A 15,838-nucleotide genomic window follows, 5' to 3' on the forward strand; every position below is an offset into this window, starting at 1 on the left:
TTTCAAGAGGAGACGGAAGAAGAAGATGGATTTGAAGGACTCAGTCTGCCGAGAAAATGGAGAAATGGAGCCACGAGCCCAGAAATAGTGGCATCTGTGATCTAGGGCTGGACCTCCGTTTTAGAAGTATGACAATGGGGACTTTCGCTTTATCCTTACAATGAGTTACATTTCATGAATAATTCAGATGACCACAAAACAGTTTCTTTCCTAGAATTTCCAGCTGCAGCTTGCAGTCAGCTTGATGAGAAGCATAGTGGCCAGCCAGCCCTTGACTGAGCTAGAGAACATTAAGTTGGTGTTTCAGGCTACTGAATAGCAGTTGACTGGAGCAGTTCTAGAAAATTAGTACAGGAAGTTTCTATGGCAAACAGTTGAAGTTACTGGCAAAGCAGCTATTTTAAAATGTTCTGTATTTCCTAGCAATGGATTCCAGATAATTAAGTCACTGTATTTTGCCCGAGGTATGTCACTTAAATATGGGAAGGGCTGGTCTTAACTCTTTGGACCTCATTGTCTGAACCATACATTGGTGGCATTTTCTTCCAACTGTAGAAATACCCTTCCATTAAATAGTTGTCCCATGACTCCAAAATGCCTCTCTGGACCCTCCCTAATACACCTCCCTCAACTTCATGTCTCTCAAAAAATATTATAATCTGCAAATTAGTGCTGCCCAAATCTATAAAGTGCTTGTACAAGACCAACAGCAGATCAAGCCAGCTTAAATTCCTGCACAGGTGGGGGAGGGGATCATGCATTTTGTTTTGCTTGTTTGTTTGTTAGTTTTTTAAGCCATCCGCTTCCAAACGAAAACATGGTGATTTTGTTGGGGGGGGGGGGATCTTCAAGTCCTTTTGCTAAAATCTGAAAACAGAGTTCTCCGCTAAAATTCTAGCTCAATTCTTTGCCTTAGAAGCTGCTCAGCCTCCTGTGTACGTTTGCTCTTTTGCAGAATCATGGCAATGACCATGACGCACCGACGCACCGGAAGCTGAGATAGAGCAAATATGCCCACAGAAGCCATGTGAGTGCTGGCTGGGCTTCCCAAGTTCTGCTTGTGATCACATCATGGCTGCTAGTTAAGACAATTTCCATTCAAGAAGTGATGTCACCTAACTTCGTAGGTTAAGCAGAAGAAAGCTTCATATGTTGTCTGGGAAATGGCTCGGTTGGGAAAATGCTTGCCTGATAAATTGGATGACCTGAGTTTGGCGCCCAGAAGCGATGTAAAGAAACAAGAAATCGCGTGACCTGGACATGTCATTCCCAGTGCAGTGGTTGGGAAGGAAGACAATGGGTGGATCCCTAGGACTTACTGAGAAACCTTGCCTCAAAAAATAAAAGTCTGAACCACCACAAAAAACCCAAGGTGTACAGCCAGCCCCGGAGGAACTACACCCTAGGTTGACCTGTAATGTGTACGTACCCTGCCCCGCCCCCCCCACCCCAGTTTGCCTTTTAAACGCTAATCCCATTAAGAAGATGCAGATCACTTTCTGTGGTTACCCACCCCCTTCACGCTCCACGCCCAAATGGTTCCTGTTTCTGTTGAGCCCGAAGCAGGAAGAGAAAGTGACGCAGCAGCGATGCTGAGCAAGTGGAGTTCAGTCCGATGATGCCTTCTTTCTCCCCCAGGAGAGGGGTGCGTGGGCAGAGCCCGGGTTATGCTTCTCATTTGCTTCATCCTTACGGCTTTTCCCAAATGGCCTTGCGCTCTCTCCTGACTCTTGCCTTATCAGTGCATGGCCGTGAGCTGGGAGATTCCTAAAGTTCTGTTGTCTCTCAAAACAAAACAGAACATTCCATCCAAATTTAAACAGAACCATTTACAACATTTACAATTCTATTACATATCGGTTTTCCTGCCTGGCATTTATTTGAGGAAAGGCTCTCTCGGATATGAGGGAGTTGGTTTTGGAAAATTAAATCAGACTGACTAAAATGATGGTATGATTCACAAGAAAAGAGAAGATCATTGTGTGATAGGATAATTATTTTTGGAGCACTTTATTTTCATGACTTCCAGCGCACAGAGGAGAAACATATGGACGGTGTTGCTAATTTAGGCCTGTGCTGCTTCAGGCTCTGCATGGAGGTTCTACACCAGAGCTCTTGGGTCTCCATTTTTGAATGGAGTGCTGCAAGAGATGCCATCAGGCAACAGAGTTAACACAGGTAGTTTTCACTGTGTGACAAGCAGGCCTGACCTTCCTCCCCTGTGAGCATGCTGTAAGGGGTGGAGCTCACAGGAGCTCTGTGTGGGCAGCCTTGAGAGTGGGTATTTCAATTTGAAAATTTTGTCAGTTGCCATAGTAATAGTCACAATTACGTGGTTTGTTCCTTCTTCATGGTACTGAACACATCTTAAAAGCACCCAGAAAACAGTAAGGCTTTACTTCTCTCCCTCCCCCATGCATGCTCACTGAGAAGAAAACAATCATGTGTGAGTGTATTTTAAGTTCAAGGAAAACAACAAAAAAAAATATCACTTGCGTGTCTCAATGTGAAGTATGTTCATTTCCTAACCATATATTTAATGAGATTCTTCTTTTAGTAGAGAAATGAACAGGAAGTGATTTTTTTTTTTTTTTTTTTTTTTCAAAACAAGGAGCCCTAGCAACCAAGGTTACAAAGTTCTGTGAAAAGAACAGGAAACTTCCTCTTGTTGTAAATGTGTGGTGTCAGCAAATCTGCCGCTGTGCAGGCAGGCACAGGTTGCTATGTCTGCTGAATCCCTGAGTAGATAGATACTCTGACTATCTGCTCACCCACTGCGGACTGCTTCCTTCCAGAAAGCAGCTCTGGTAGAAGACATTGCAGGTGGCTTCGGGAATACCACTTATTTGTCTAAAATATTTACATACTGAAATTCCATGAGCTTCCATGTCTAGGGCTAAATTATTACAGGTTTCCTTCTATTTTGATGTAGAAATACGTGTATGCATACCTCTCTGGGTACTAATTCTGAATGTAATATAGAAAAATGGTTAGGTGTCTTCTTTGGGTTTCTTTCTATGTCTGACAGAGAGGGGTAGGGCTGTCTGTGATTTGGGGCTATATCACATGGTAATTGAAGAGCTACCATTGGTTGATAGATTCAGTAAAGGAACAGAATGTGGAGACTTACTGTGGTCAGGATGGCTGTGCATGTTGTGTTAAGGGCAGTAGGAATTGATTACCTCCTACCCATTGCCAATTAAATACCCTGAAAGAATCTGGGATAAATGACTGTTCAATGATGCTTACCCTATTTAATAATGAAGCTCATCAATCTATCAATTAAAAATTAGTATTGTTAACGCTAGCCTCCCTGCGGAACCAGAGGCTTCATTGCCTTTGGTGTTTTTTTTTCCAGTGTTGGTTTTTTAAGTGAACTTTTTCTCTTAGACTTTCATACGCCTACTTTTTAAAAATAAATAAAGGGGTTTCAATAGCTGCTGTAGGATGGTCTGTATGTCAAATGTGTTGCTCTGATTGGTCAATAAATAAAACACTGATTGGTCCGTAGCCAGGCAGGAAGTATGGGTGGGACTAACAGAGAGGAGAATTGAGAGAACAGGAAGGTGGAGGGAGACACTGCCAGCTGCCGCCATGACAAGCAGCATATGAAGATGCCGGTAAGCCACGAGCCACATGGCAAGGTATGGATTTATAGAAATGGATTAATTTAAGATGTAAGAACTAGATAGCTAGAAGCCTGAGCCATTAGGCCAAGCAGTTTAAATAATATAAGTGTCTGTGGGTTTGTTTTATAAGTGGGCTGTTGTACTGCCGGGGCTGGGTGGGACCCAGAGAGAAACTCTCCAGCTACAGAGAGCATCAGTTAAAATGACAATGAATATCACTGTATAAATATGAGAAGAGCCAAAATCTGGATCATTGACAGCATCAAACACTGCCCAGACTATATGATATTAGGAACTCGTATTTCTTGTAGGAGGCAGTATTGAAAAGGTATAGCCAGTTTGGAAGATAGTTTGATAGTGTCCTATAAAATGAAACATGCCTTTATGTATGTTTAGATACTAAGAAGTGTGATTTAGCTACTTGGTATACTCAGAGAAGTTAAAATGTGCACACACACACACACAACTTGAACATGAGTGTTTACGGTAGATTTGTTAATTGTTGGAAGCATCCAAAATTGTTTTAGTAGGTAAATAAACTTCAGTAAATCTAGATAATGAATTGTACTAAAAAGATATGAGCTATCAAACCAGAAAAACATAGGGTAGAAACTGAAATGGATGTTGCTAACGAAGGACCAGTCTGAAAAGGCTCCATATTGTGTGATTCCAGCTCTATTACTCTCTGCAAAAGGCAAAGTTTTTAAGATACTAAGATTCATGGTTGTCAGGGGTTAGTGGGGGAGAAAGAAATGAATAGGTGGATGATGAGCCCTTTAGGGCAGCGGAAACAATGAGTATGATACTGTACTGGTGATTATGTACCTTTACATATGTATATGAGTGCATATGGTAAATGTATATAAGTGCGTAGTGTGTAATACCAAGAGTAAACTGCAAGGTAAAGCATGGACTTTGGGTGACGATGGTGTGTCAAGACAGGCTCATCAGTTGCAAGAACTGTACCATTCTAGAGGGATGTTGATGATCATCAAGGAGTCTAAGTGCATGTGGGAGTAGGGAGCAAATGGGAAACCTCTGCCCTTTCCTTTCAGTAGTGCTGAGAACCTGAAATTAGTCTGAAAAAATAGAGTTAAAAGGCTTAACAATAACAATTTAATACACTCCTAGAAAATGATTTTCAGTGAAGCCATTTTCAGGGAAAATGATGTTATTGTTTGGCCCTTAGATGCCATTTCCCTCCTGCGGGGATGCAAAGCATTGAGCAAATGTTCAATTTTTACTAAAAAGGAAACATTGTATAGTGATAGATAGTCCCAACTTCTGCTTTTAAATTTTTATTAGAGGTGTTAATGCATCTAATCCACTAAAGTGAAAAGTCACCAACTAGTGTTATCGTTATAAAAAAAAATCACCTCTTCACTTAAATATTTTAAATTTTATTTTAAATAAACAAGAGACTTTTGTGATTTAAAGTCACAAGACGTGAGAAATATCATTTATGTTAGGAGCTCCCACTGAGGTCACAGGTCTAGTACTTTGGGTAATGAGCCAGTACTATGTCCTTGGTTTTCATTCTTGAATTTGTCCCTGCTTATAAAAACGAATTATCTTCTTTTTATCTAAAAGGTTTCATATTATGTATCCTATTCCTTTTCACCCCCAAAATACTCTTCTATACTGCTCTGTTTTCAATTACTCCATTTTCACTAGTGTATCTTTGGTATTATTCAATTTTATCGCACAAGAAAAATTTAAATATACTTTTAGTGCTAATTGTAATTTTGTGTTCATTCTTCTTACTAAATTGAATAGCAGATGATATAGATTAATGCATTGAAATTTCATTGAGAGTCTGCTGAAATTACAAAATAGTTCCAGGAGAGTTAAGGCATGTAAGATGTGATTCTCCCATTCCCAGAAAGGCCATTTTGTGGTCATGAGTAGCGTGCTAAGTTTTATTTTTAATAGATCTCATTGTTGTTGACAAAAGCATTTGTTTGTTTTATCTTCGTTCCTCTTATATATCGATTTCTTGGTTGTCTGTAGTCTGTCGAGTCAGGAAAGACTGATGATATGTGTCTAGTGTGTTTCCAGGTTCTATGGGAGATACTTGGATGCTTCTCCTTAGAGCTGTCGATACAGTGCGATAGTTTCCAGGACTATCTGTTTCTAGGAGTGTCCTCCTTAGTCCTGGCAAAGTTCTAAGAAGTGATGGGAAATCAATCTGAGCCAAGCCAAAATGAAATGTAATATAGCAAAATATTCACTTCTAACTTGTAAGGAACCTGGATTTTAGTGGTTGAAATTAAAAAAAAAAACAAAAAAAAAAAACCAAACAACCAGAAAATGAACCAGCTGATGTTCAATGAGCAAATGCATTCTCAACATAATGATCAGAGATCTTTCTATGTAATATTTATTTGTCACAACTCCGTGATGACAGTATTATTAGTTTTGCCTTATACTGAGAAATACTGAGGATAATAAGTATATTTACAGGTTGACAAAGGCAGAAACAGATTTTCAGCCTATATTGAATGAATGAATAAACAGAAACCTAATATAAAAGAATATGGTAGAGAAAACATGGCAATCAGGGAAGATCCATCAGAACAAGAATGTTTGAGCAGCTGCCTGGTATATATGTGGCAACCGACCACATAAAGGCCAGGGCAAAACACTTCTATCTAGACCTAGGAATAAGTATGCAGCTTCTAGGCTGATGTCAGGAACAGAAAGAAATTTGCATAGTTGGAACAAGGCAACACAGAAGCCACATCATGGGTTGCAAAGGCCAGTAGAGTGGGAGAGGCCTGTCAGAGGTTACTTCAGAACCTCACTAGAGGACCATGGCTTAGATGAGTAATGGGGGTGTGAGGTGTGGGGGCTGGGCAGAAGCAGTGGACAAATTTGAAATATATTCTGGAGGTTGAATTAACCTATTTCTAATGAACTTGATTGAGAGGAATACAAGAAAGAAGTATTAAGAAAAGCAAACAATTAATCTATAGACCAAATACTAAGTACTAAGATATCCAAATGTGAACTTGTTACATAAAATTGCACCAGAAAGTTTCAGTTTTAAACATTTGAATTTATTATGGTGGGAAAGGAGGTAGAGCCTATTAGGAATGATGAAGGTACAAATACTTCTGCTTTAACTTTAGGGAAAGGCATTTTGCAACATGACAATTTTTTCATTGTGGCTAACATTCATTCATTTGTTTGAAAAATATCTGAATGCTGAGCAAAATTGTAGGTACCAAAGACACAGCAGTTGAGGAGAAACTCAAGTTCAGATTTTTGGCTTTAATGAAGTTTACCTGTTATGGAGTTTGTTTCCTATTTCCTACCAATGATATGGAATTTCGTTTCCTATTTCCTACCAACGATCCCTTCTTCAGATGAGATCATAAGTCTGAGGATGTGTAAGTGGTTTGACCATGTCCACAGAGGCTCCACATCCTAACGACTTGGTCTTGAGTCCGTTATACTTGCTACAGATACTGTGGCCGGATACTACCCTGTGGAGCCATCCATGGAAGGCCCTGTACATCATTGCTCCTTCCTTAGTGCCTGCAAGGTTCTAAGAAGTGATCAGAAACCAAGCCAAACCAAACTAAAATGACATGACACAAAATAAAAACAGGTTTCTCACCTCTAAGAAACCTAGATTTTAACAGCTGAGGGTTGGGGGTCAAGGGAACAGCTAGCAAATGCTATCCAGGCTGCATTTGAATACTTTCCTTGGTTCATTTCTGTTTCGTGTGAGCTGATATTTAATTTTGGTCTTCGCAATTACAGGATGTTAACAATGCAATTAGGACTGAAGAAAATGTGTCTAACACTCTTGGAAAACGCATCCCCCAACCACCTAAGTGCCTGAGTTCACGTAAAGCACAGGGGGTTTTTCTTCAGGGTCAGGTTTTCTGCCTCTGACTTCACACCTACAGCTGTGTGTCTGAATATTCGGAAGCAAGGTGGGAAGGAGGAGTCAGTCGCTTTGGGTGGGGTGACGTTGGCTCTATTCTTGATTTCACTGGGCGATGGAATCCAAGTTCCAGGAGAACCTGGGACGTCTGAGATGTTTGAGCTCTGAATCTTCCACTAGAAAACACATTTATGATGAGTTATCTTAAATTAAATTTTAATGGCCTCTAAATTGTAGACAAGCACTCGGCAGAAACAGTCTCCTGTGTGGATAAACATCATTAGTGTGTAAGGAGGAATACTTCTTTGGCTTCTACTTCCCCCTGGGTTTGCTAACAGTTCCAGGGATCCTTCTCTGCCTAATACGAATGCCAATAAGCTTTTCTTTCTGACTTCCCCAGCGTGCCTCCGGAGTTAATAGCTGGCTTTTGACTTGTCACTTGTGAAAAAGGAGAAAAAGAGCTAGTTCTCCGCTGAGGTGAAACATTACCTGCCATCCGCAAATGCTGGCTCTGCCAGCACCTCGTGATCCTTCAACTGGCAGGAGATCCTGAGAGAAATGCAAAAGGACAAGCCCACCTCCACAGCCTAGCAAGCTCCTGGCTTAGTCACCTCCGTGGGCCGAAGGCTGACACCGTACTGACGGGCCTGTGTACACTCAAGAGTTCCTGCAAGGCAGCTGGGAAGGCTGGCCTCATACCACAGGAGGTGTGGAGTTTTGACTTCTCAGTTTGCTCTTCCATTTGGCCAAAACTGGCCTTTCTCCAGCCTACCTTTTCTGGATTGAGTTGAGGTGAGGGATCCTGGGAGAGAACATGGAGACTCTCGGGGACACAGGGCTGCTGAAAAGGGCCACGTGGTTCAGTGACCTCTGCTCGTCTAAATGGCCACAGCGTGAATGACCTGATAGGTATATGGACATGCTCACTCTCCCTAAGACACAGGTTGTAAACCCCAGAAGGCTGGGACATGAAAGGCAACATCACGCCTTCTCATTAGGCCCTGGAAGGAGATGCCAACAGATAACTTTCATCCCATCCAACATACCTCTGGGATAAATTGGTTTCCCCTTAGATTAGTGTTCTGAGTACCTGTTTCTTGGTTTGTTTGTTTGTTTTTTTTAAATGAGATTTTTGCTTTATCTCTGCTTGATCTCCAAGACAAAAATTAGTATAAACAAAATTTTCCTGTTAAAGTCTATGCGTTCCTTTTTTCTTGCTGTGATAAGATGGTCAGATTAGAACCCCTTGAGGGAGGAAGGGCTTATTATAGCTTCTAGTTCAAGGCTGCAGCCCATCCTGGTGGGGAATTCGAAGCAGTACAGGTTTGAGGTGGCTGGCCACATGGTCTCCAGAGTCAGGAAACAGACTGTGGGTGAGTGCCGTGGCTCAGCTGGCTTTTATTTTTATATAGTCTGGATCTTATCCTACTGTTTATAGACACCACATTTAGAGTGAGACTTTTCACCTCAGTTAAGTCTATCAAGATAATCCCTTACTGACACATTTAGCTGCTTGTCTCCTAGCTCAGTGGTCTCAACTTTCTAATGCTAATTAATGACCCTTTAATGTCATTTCTTATGTTGTGGTGACCCCAAACCATAGAATTATTTTCGTCGCTACTTCACAGCTGTAATTTTGCTACCGTTATGAATCATAATGTTAAATATCTGATATGCAGGAGATCTGGTATGTGACCCCTGTGAAAGGGTCATTCGACACCCAAAGTGGCTGCGACCCACATACTGAGAACCACTGTCTTTGGTGATTCTTCATCTTACTAAGTTGACAATAAGAAACATGACAGTCTACCCATCACTTTGTTTCCTTAACCAAGAAGATTGCCATCCACTTTCAAGCATGTTTTATGTGCTGTATAATGATCCATTGCTATATAGGATATAAGTTGGAGGTTGAAATCTTAGGATTGCAACTAAGAGTGTGGTCTGTGACAGAAGCAACCTCTTGTCTGTAAAGATTGCTGTGCCTTAACCCTCCCCTCATGGACAAGGGGTTAACTGGCTAAGCCTTAGCTTCCTTATCTGGAGAGTGGATGTGATTATTTTAAGGCACTTGCCACACGAGTTGTTCAGATGGCAAAGTGAATCATATAAATAAGATCTATAGCATGATGCCAGATGTGTGACAAGTACAAACACCAGCAGTGACATCCCTGAGTTCCCGTCCCCTTCTGTAAGGTGAAAACCACCTGGAGCAGTATATCTGGTGGTAGGTATAGGAGAACTGAGTCACTGGGCCACCTATAAAAGTAAAGGGTATATTGGTGAGTATATAATGTCCTTCATCAGGATGTTTCACACATCGAGTGGATTTTAGCAAGAGTTTGATAAACATTCAAGGTATTTCTGAGTAAAATACGCAGATCATGTTAGATTGAACAAACCCATTGTGTGTGTGTGTGTGTGTGTGTGTGTGTGTGTATACATATGAACACACATATGTGTCTGGACTTTGTTATACTCATGGTATTTTTCTCTTAATGCTCATTTTGACTGATGACTCTGAAGTGATATACTCTGTATGTTTCTCGCACACCAGTGAAATAGTGTAATACTATTAAATGATTACAGTTTCTAGGATGATTGTAATGTCAATAACAGGGAATATCTTCTCAGTGCCGTCCCCATGAACAGTGTTGGATTTCAAGAGGACTTGGTAGGAATGAATGAGTGAAAACTTAAGAATACGAAAAGTTATTGATCTCAGCATATCAAATTGATCACTTATCCAACTTTTGCTAGCAGAAAATTCTCCTTTTCTTTTTTTTGGTGTTCTTATAAATACTTTTGAATTGTGCACCTTCAGAACTAGAACCAGGTAGCCCAATGGCAGAAAAAACATGCACTGAGAGTTTCACTTTGTTGAAAAAGAGATAAGACAACAGTCAGCCACTTCAGCCTTGGTACTCGATTTGCAAGAGCTGATAAAGTATTTTTCCTCCACTGAGGTTCATCTCTTATAGTTACATATTACCGGACTGGTGTCTTTGCTCTCCAAGAAGCCCATCTTGGTTCCTGGTGCTGTAATGGGATAAATCCATCCAATGTTGGCAAATTGCCAACTGGTTTGACACACATACAAGTCTGAATGAAAACACTGCAGAAGTTATAATTGGCTGACATCTTCCAGTGGGAATTTCAGGCTGGCTCCTAACTTTTGATTATTCAAGTGTTACTGACCAAGTCAGGAATTAATCATCTGTCCCCTTTTGCGTTATCACTTACACATTGAGAACTGACATTATATGCTAATATATTCTCCAATCAACTGTGCCAGTCATTTTTTTTTTCCCTCTAGTGAAGCAAAAATATCTTTCCAATTAAAGGACAACTTGTAGATGGGAACTATCAACCCACAGACCCAGGCATCTAGTACTGTGTCTCTGTCCCTGTTAGTCAGGCAAAGTAACCTACTAGGGTGTTTGAACAGAGTACAGCTGTGATCCCTGTTGTCTGTGTCCACCACAGCGCATGTCAGTGAGAGTTTGAGGCTTTGGGAAGAGGATATTTATGAGTCAGTGGTCCAAGGTGCTTTCATATCAAAGGGCAGAATTGAGAGCATAAAAATGAGCCAGAGAAAACGATACTGTATGGCTTTTTCTTCCTGTCCCCACTTGCCTGAATTTTTATATAAACAACATTAGATTCAACTGACTGCAAGATGAGGGAAAAGAGAAATAAGTGACATATGGGACTAGGTAGGATTACGCTGTTTTACACACTTTCATAGATTAAAAAACCCGCACACTCACTAAAACATATTTCACTTTCTAATGAATATCCTCACCCCCCCCCCAGCTCTTCTCTTAGTATTTTAAAACTCAGAAGGCAGAGCTTGACGGCCCTCCAATTACATTCTATCCCTGGTTCAGCAGTGTCTGGAGCTTCCTGGTGTTCAACAGAGCTACCATTGTGGGATGTTAGCTGCTGAGGGGCGGACAGTTGGCCTTGGGTGTGGTCAAGTCAGTGGCTGTTGATCGGAATCGATGTGACCTCCCCAGCACACGCTTGCAGCTTCCTCCAGCAACTGCCTTTTCCACATAGCTGGGAACATTTTGAGCCCCCGGACTAAATGTATTCATCCATACTTGCCAGCCATATGGAGCAGGCTCTAAGATTCAAGGCAAGGGGCGGCACTTAGAGCTTCGGCAGATAAAGTGGAAAAAGAATTAATTCAGAAGCAGAGGATGAGAGGTGGGAGAAACAGCTTGTCCTAGGATTGATCCATGAAGCTGGTGGAAGAGTGAATCTGGACAGAGAGGCACAGCAGCAGAGAAAAAATAAAAAGAGAGAAGCATGCACACACACACACACACACACACACACACACACACACACACACGTTCTAGGCTGGGTTGACACTTTGACCTGACCTTTAATATTCTTTGTTGTTCTGCAGCCTTTTAAAACAGATACATGACTTGTACTTCCTTTACAGGAATATTAAAAAAAAAATTATTTATTTTAAAAAATAAAAACCCTGCAAACTATCAAAGCTTCTTAGAGAGAGCAATCACAAATCTTACCTATAAAGCACTCACTAATAGTTGTTAAGAGTATGAAGGAGAAGCATGTCCATAGTGAATCTGGTCACTTTTATGTCAAATAAGCAGCCACCAGCTGCCACAATAACTGCATTTTAAAACTGAATAACCTCTGACTAATCCCAGCTATTCTCTGTGACACTTTTTATTTAAACTTTTTTTTTTTTTTTAATGAAGGAAATGTGGGCTGGGGAGAGACCAGATCAAAAAAGAAAAAGATTTCTTATATTTTTTTATATGTAATGTATCTTTTAAAAAGTAGTTTATTTAAGGATAAAAGAGTCCCTGGACATCTATGAAATATAAATCTTACACAAATGAATAAACAATGGCATGTGGTTGACTCTGGCTAGGAGTATCAGTCATATGTAATGGAAAAAGAAATCCCATTGTTTGGAAATAGGTCCTCATGTAATCTTAAAGATTTATTACTAAGTACTTATTCATAGGAAGAAAATGTTAGGATTCATCTTTAAAAACCTTATGTTGATCAACTTTATAATTGGTGAACTTTTCTTCCACTAAGCACACATATTGTATTGAAAAATAAAGAACATGTGGCCAAATATATAAATAAGCAGTAAATTCTGTAATGCAGGCAATGCTAAAAGTATTGCCTAGATACTAATCTTCCCTTAATAACTACCCTGCTATCTTCAGGCTAAAAGCTCTAAGTCAGTGGTTCTTAGCCTTCCTAAATGCTAGGATGCCTTCATACAGTTCCTCATGCTGTGGTGACCCCCAACCAAAATTATTTTTGTTGCTACTTCATAACTATAATTTTGCTACTGTCATGAATCTTAAATTAATATCTGCGCTTTCCGAGGGTCTTAGGTGACCCCTGCGAAAGGCCCAACCGACTGCCAGAGGCATGGTGACCCACAGGTTGAGAACTGCTACTCTAAGGCTGTGATTCTTTTGAAATAAGGCAGACACTCTCGATTCTAATTTGCAGGGACTCCCTCATTCTTGCAAGTAACATACAGTTTTGAAGACTCCTCTCCAGACACTGAGTGAAAGAGAAGGAAGCTACTGTTCCTGTTATTTAGAAATTGTGGGAAATCCTCCACTGGAATACAGGAAACCATAATTTGTAATTGGTTATTAGTCTTTAAATGAAAACAGTCCAATGAGCCATTTTATATGGAACACTGCCTGTGAGTTCTCAGCAATAACTTGTAGCAGAATATGTCCTTAAGAGTGAGTCTGCTTTCAATTCTTGTCTCTTGCTATGTCAACAACTTTGCTCATGGTCACTTAATCCACATTGATAATCCTGGGACTGGTGAGAGGTTCAGTGGGCAAGGGCACTTGTCACCAACCCTGCCAACTAGAGTTCAATTTCTAGAATAGTTTTGTCCTCTGACCTCCACACAGGCACAGTGGCGTGCATGCACACTGTACTGTCTCCACACCCACCAGACACAAAACAAATGCAATCCGTCCTTGCTAACAATCTGGGTAGCAGGTCACTGAATAGCTTCGAACCTAGCACTCTGAAACATGTATGTACACATTCTGAAACCCATAGGACCAAATGCTTACAAGTATAGAACCCTTCAATGTAGGGTCCAGCAGTTGGTGAGTCTGGGAAGGGCTGCAGTTCTTTGAAGATTGGTACTAAATGTTCTAAAAGCAAGAGTGGTAGATTTTATAATTTTGGAAGAGCTTAACAAGTGGTTATTGAAATCAGAAACATACACATGTACCAGAACTAGCCATTTTGAGAGCATTAGGGATTTTTCTTTTCTTGATTCTCTTTCCTTCCTAAGTCCTTCTCTTTTCCTCACTCCCTCTCTCCTCTCCCCTCCCTCCTTTGCTCCCTCGTTCTCTCTTCTCCTTCTATCCCTTCCTTCCTCTCTTCCTTCCGCTTCTTTCCCTCCATCTCTTCTATCCTTCCCTCAATTCAATTTTCTGATTTACAAGATAAAATCAGTCTCAAGACCTGCTGTACTTGGGATCACACTGCATTCCAGGTTCCCCCTATGCACACGCCATGACATTTTCACAAGATGCTTGTGAATTGGAAGTTACTAATCTGCCTTTATAGATCTGTCCAAAAGGGGCAGAGTTTGAGTTTGAACTGAGCCAAATTTCACCCAGAGCCTCAGAACTGTGGCTCTCGAACACTGCAAGCAGTTATGCCCTATTTACTAGGATATTTGTGTTTTAGCCAAGTTTGTTACAAAGCGCATTTATCTGAAGGAAACTCCCCTTCAATAAGGGTTTATGTTATATTGTTTGTGTCTGCTTACCAGTATTTAAGTTTTATAGGGACTGGGACTGTGTCTACAGTTTTCACTGTAGACATGGTACCTGGAAGGTTGGTGGTTGCTAAATAAACATTGAATACATGGCTGTGAGAAAAATCATCTGTAGACATAACAGAAGCATAGTGAACTGTGAGTAGTATGTATTTGAAGAGTAAGAGTACAATTAATTAATTGAATATTTGAATTATTTAATATTTATGTAAATGATGTGATATAAAGAGTGCAATATTTAAAATGATAATTTTTGTGTATATACATGTTTGTATGTGCATATGTGTGTGTGCATGGTCATGTGAATGCATAGATATTCTTTCTTTCTAGTGGAAAGAAAAGGAAGAAAAGACAAAAGGGGCCAGGCGGCGGTGGCGCACGCCTTTAATCCCAGCACTCGGGAGGCAGAGCCAGGCGGATCTCTGTAAATTCAAGGCCAGCCTGGTCTACAGAGCGGGATCCAGGACAGGCATCAAAACTACACGGAGAAACCCTGTCACAAAAGAACAAAACAGGGAGAGAAAAGGAAAAGGGAAGGGGAATGAGGAGAAAGGGGAGAATAAGGGAAGAGTAGAAAAAAAATTAGTTCTCGGATCTGAAGAAAGTCGAAGACCCAGTGGCACATATCTCCTGAGTTCTGTAAGCATCAGAAACTACACATCCCACAACACACAGCTGCCTCATTCCTAAAGCCTATGTTCTTATTCATCCTTCAGCTAGAACTTACTGAGCACAAAGAAGTGCCAGTCACTGCCTGGCATCTAATTACTCATTTATTGCGCATTAGTGGGATTAGCCACGTGATTGTGGCCATGAAGATACATTTATGAATGAGCAACTGCATCCCCAAGTTCTGGGAGGCACAGCAAACTTGGATCACCTTGATGGCCTATTGATCCATCCTGACTCAGTTTTTGTATACTCATATTGCATGTATTAAATTACCCAGATGCATCTGAAGTAACTTTATCTTCTCAAACATGAATCCCAGGATTGTTTCTACATCTCACACCAGGAAACATAAAGTTCTCACCCACAGAAGTACAAGTAGAACACAGGTTCTGTGACTCTCAGTTCCAATATACACACTAGATATTCTTTCTATTCCCCATAGTCAACAGGAAGTCAGTATTTATGAAACACCCCAAAAGAACAAGCTACATAAAGCTCTTGAGTGAGAATAATCTTTGGGGTTATACTTGTGTTTCCCTTTCACTGAAGGAAGGAGACATTTATTTATGATGCCTTTCCAGTCAGCGCATTAAAATACTTAACACGAATATACCTTCTAAGCAAAGACCAAATGATTGAATTCATGAAGAGCCCTTTGCAAGTTCAAATTGCACAAATGATTAGTCTTGTTGCTCCTGTTGAGTGAAACAAACAAAAAAATATTATAATTCCTCCCTCTTAAAATCCAAAAATCATGTAAATTGCATATCACTTATTTACTCAAGCATCCTTTCTTTGAAAAAAAAATTCTGAGGT

At 40.5% G+C, this 15,838-nt stretch overlaps 1 long non-coding RNA gene across 1 annotated transcript in view; it reads left to right on the forward strand.

The window, feature by feature from the left end:
• Positions 1 to 8,639, forward strand: part of LOC119086199 — a 58,663-nt gene extending 50,024 nt beyond the window's left edge. Inside the window, exons 5-6 of the long non-coding RNA XR_005089437.1 lie at positions 956 to 2,178; positions 7,925 to 8,639. This is a non-coding gene — a long non-coding RNA (uncharacterized LOC119086199). The remainder of the gene's footprint in view (positions 1 to 955; positions 2,179 to 7,924) is intronic.
• Positions 8,640 to 15,838: the final 7,199 nt, after the last annotated feature.

This window comes from Peromyscus leucopus, chromosome 18 (assembly GCF_004664715.2).
Source record: "Peromyscus leucopus breed LL Stock chromosome 18, UCI_PerLeu_2.1, whole genome shotgun sequence".
Classification (NCBI taxonomy): domain Eukaryota; kingdom Metazoa; phylum Chordata; class Mammalia; order Rodentia; family Cricetidae; genus Peromyscus; species Peromyscus leucopus.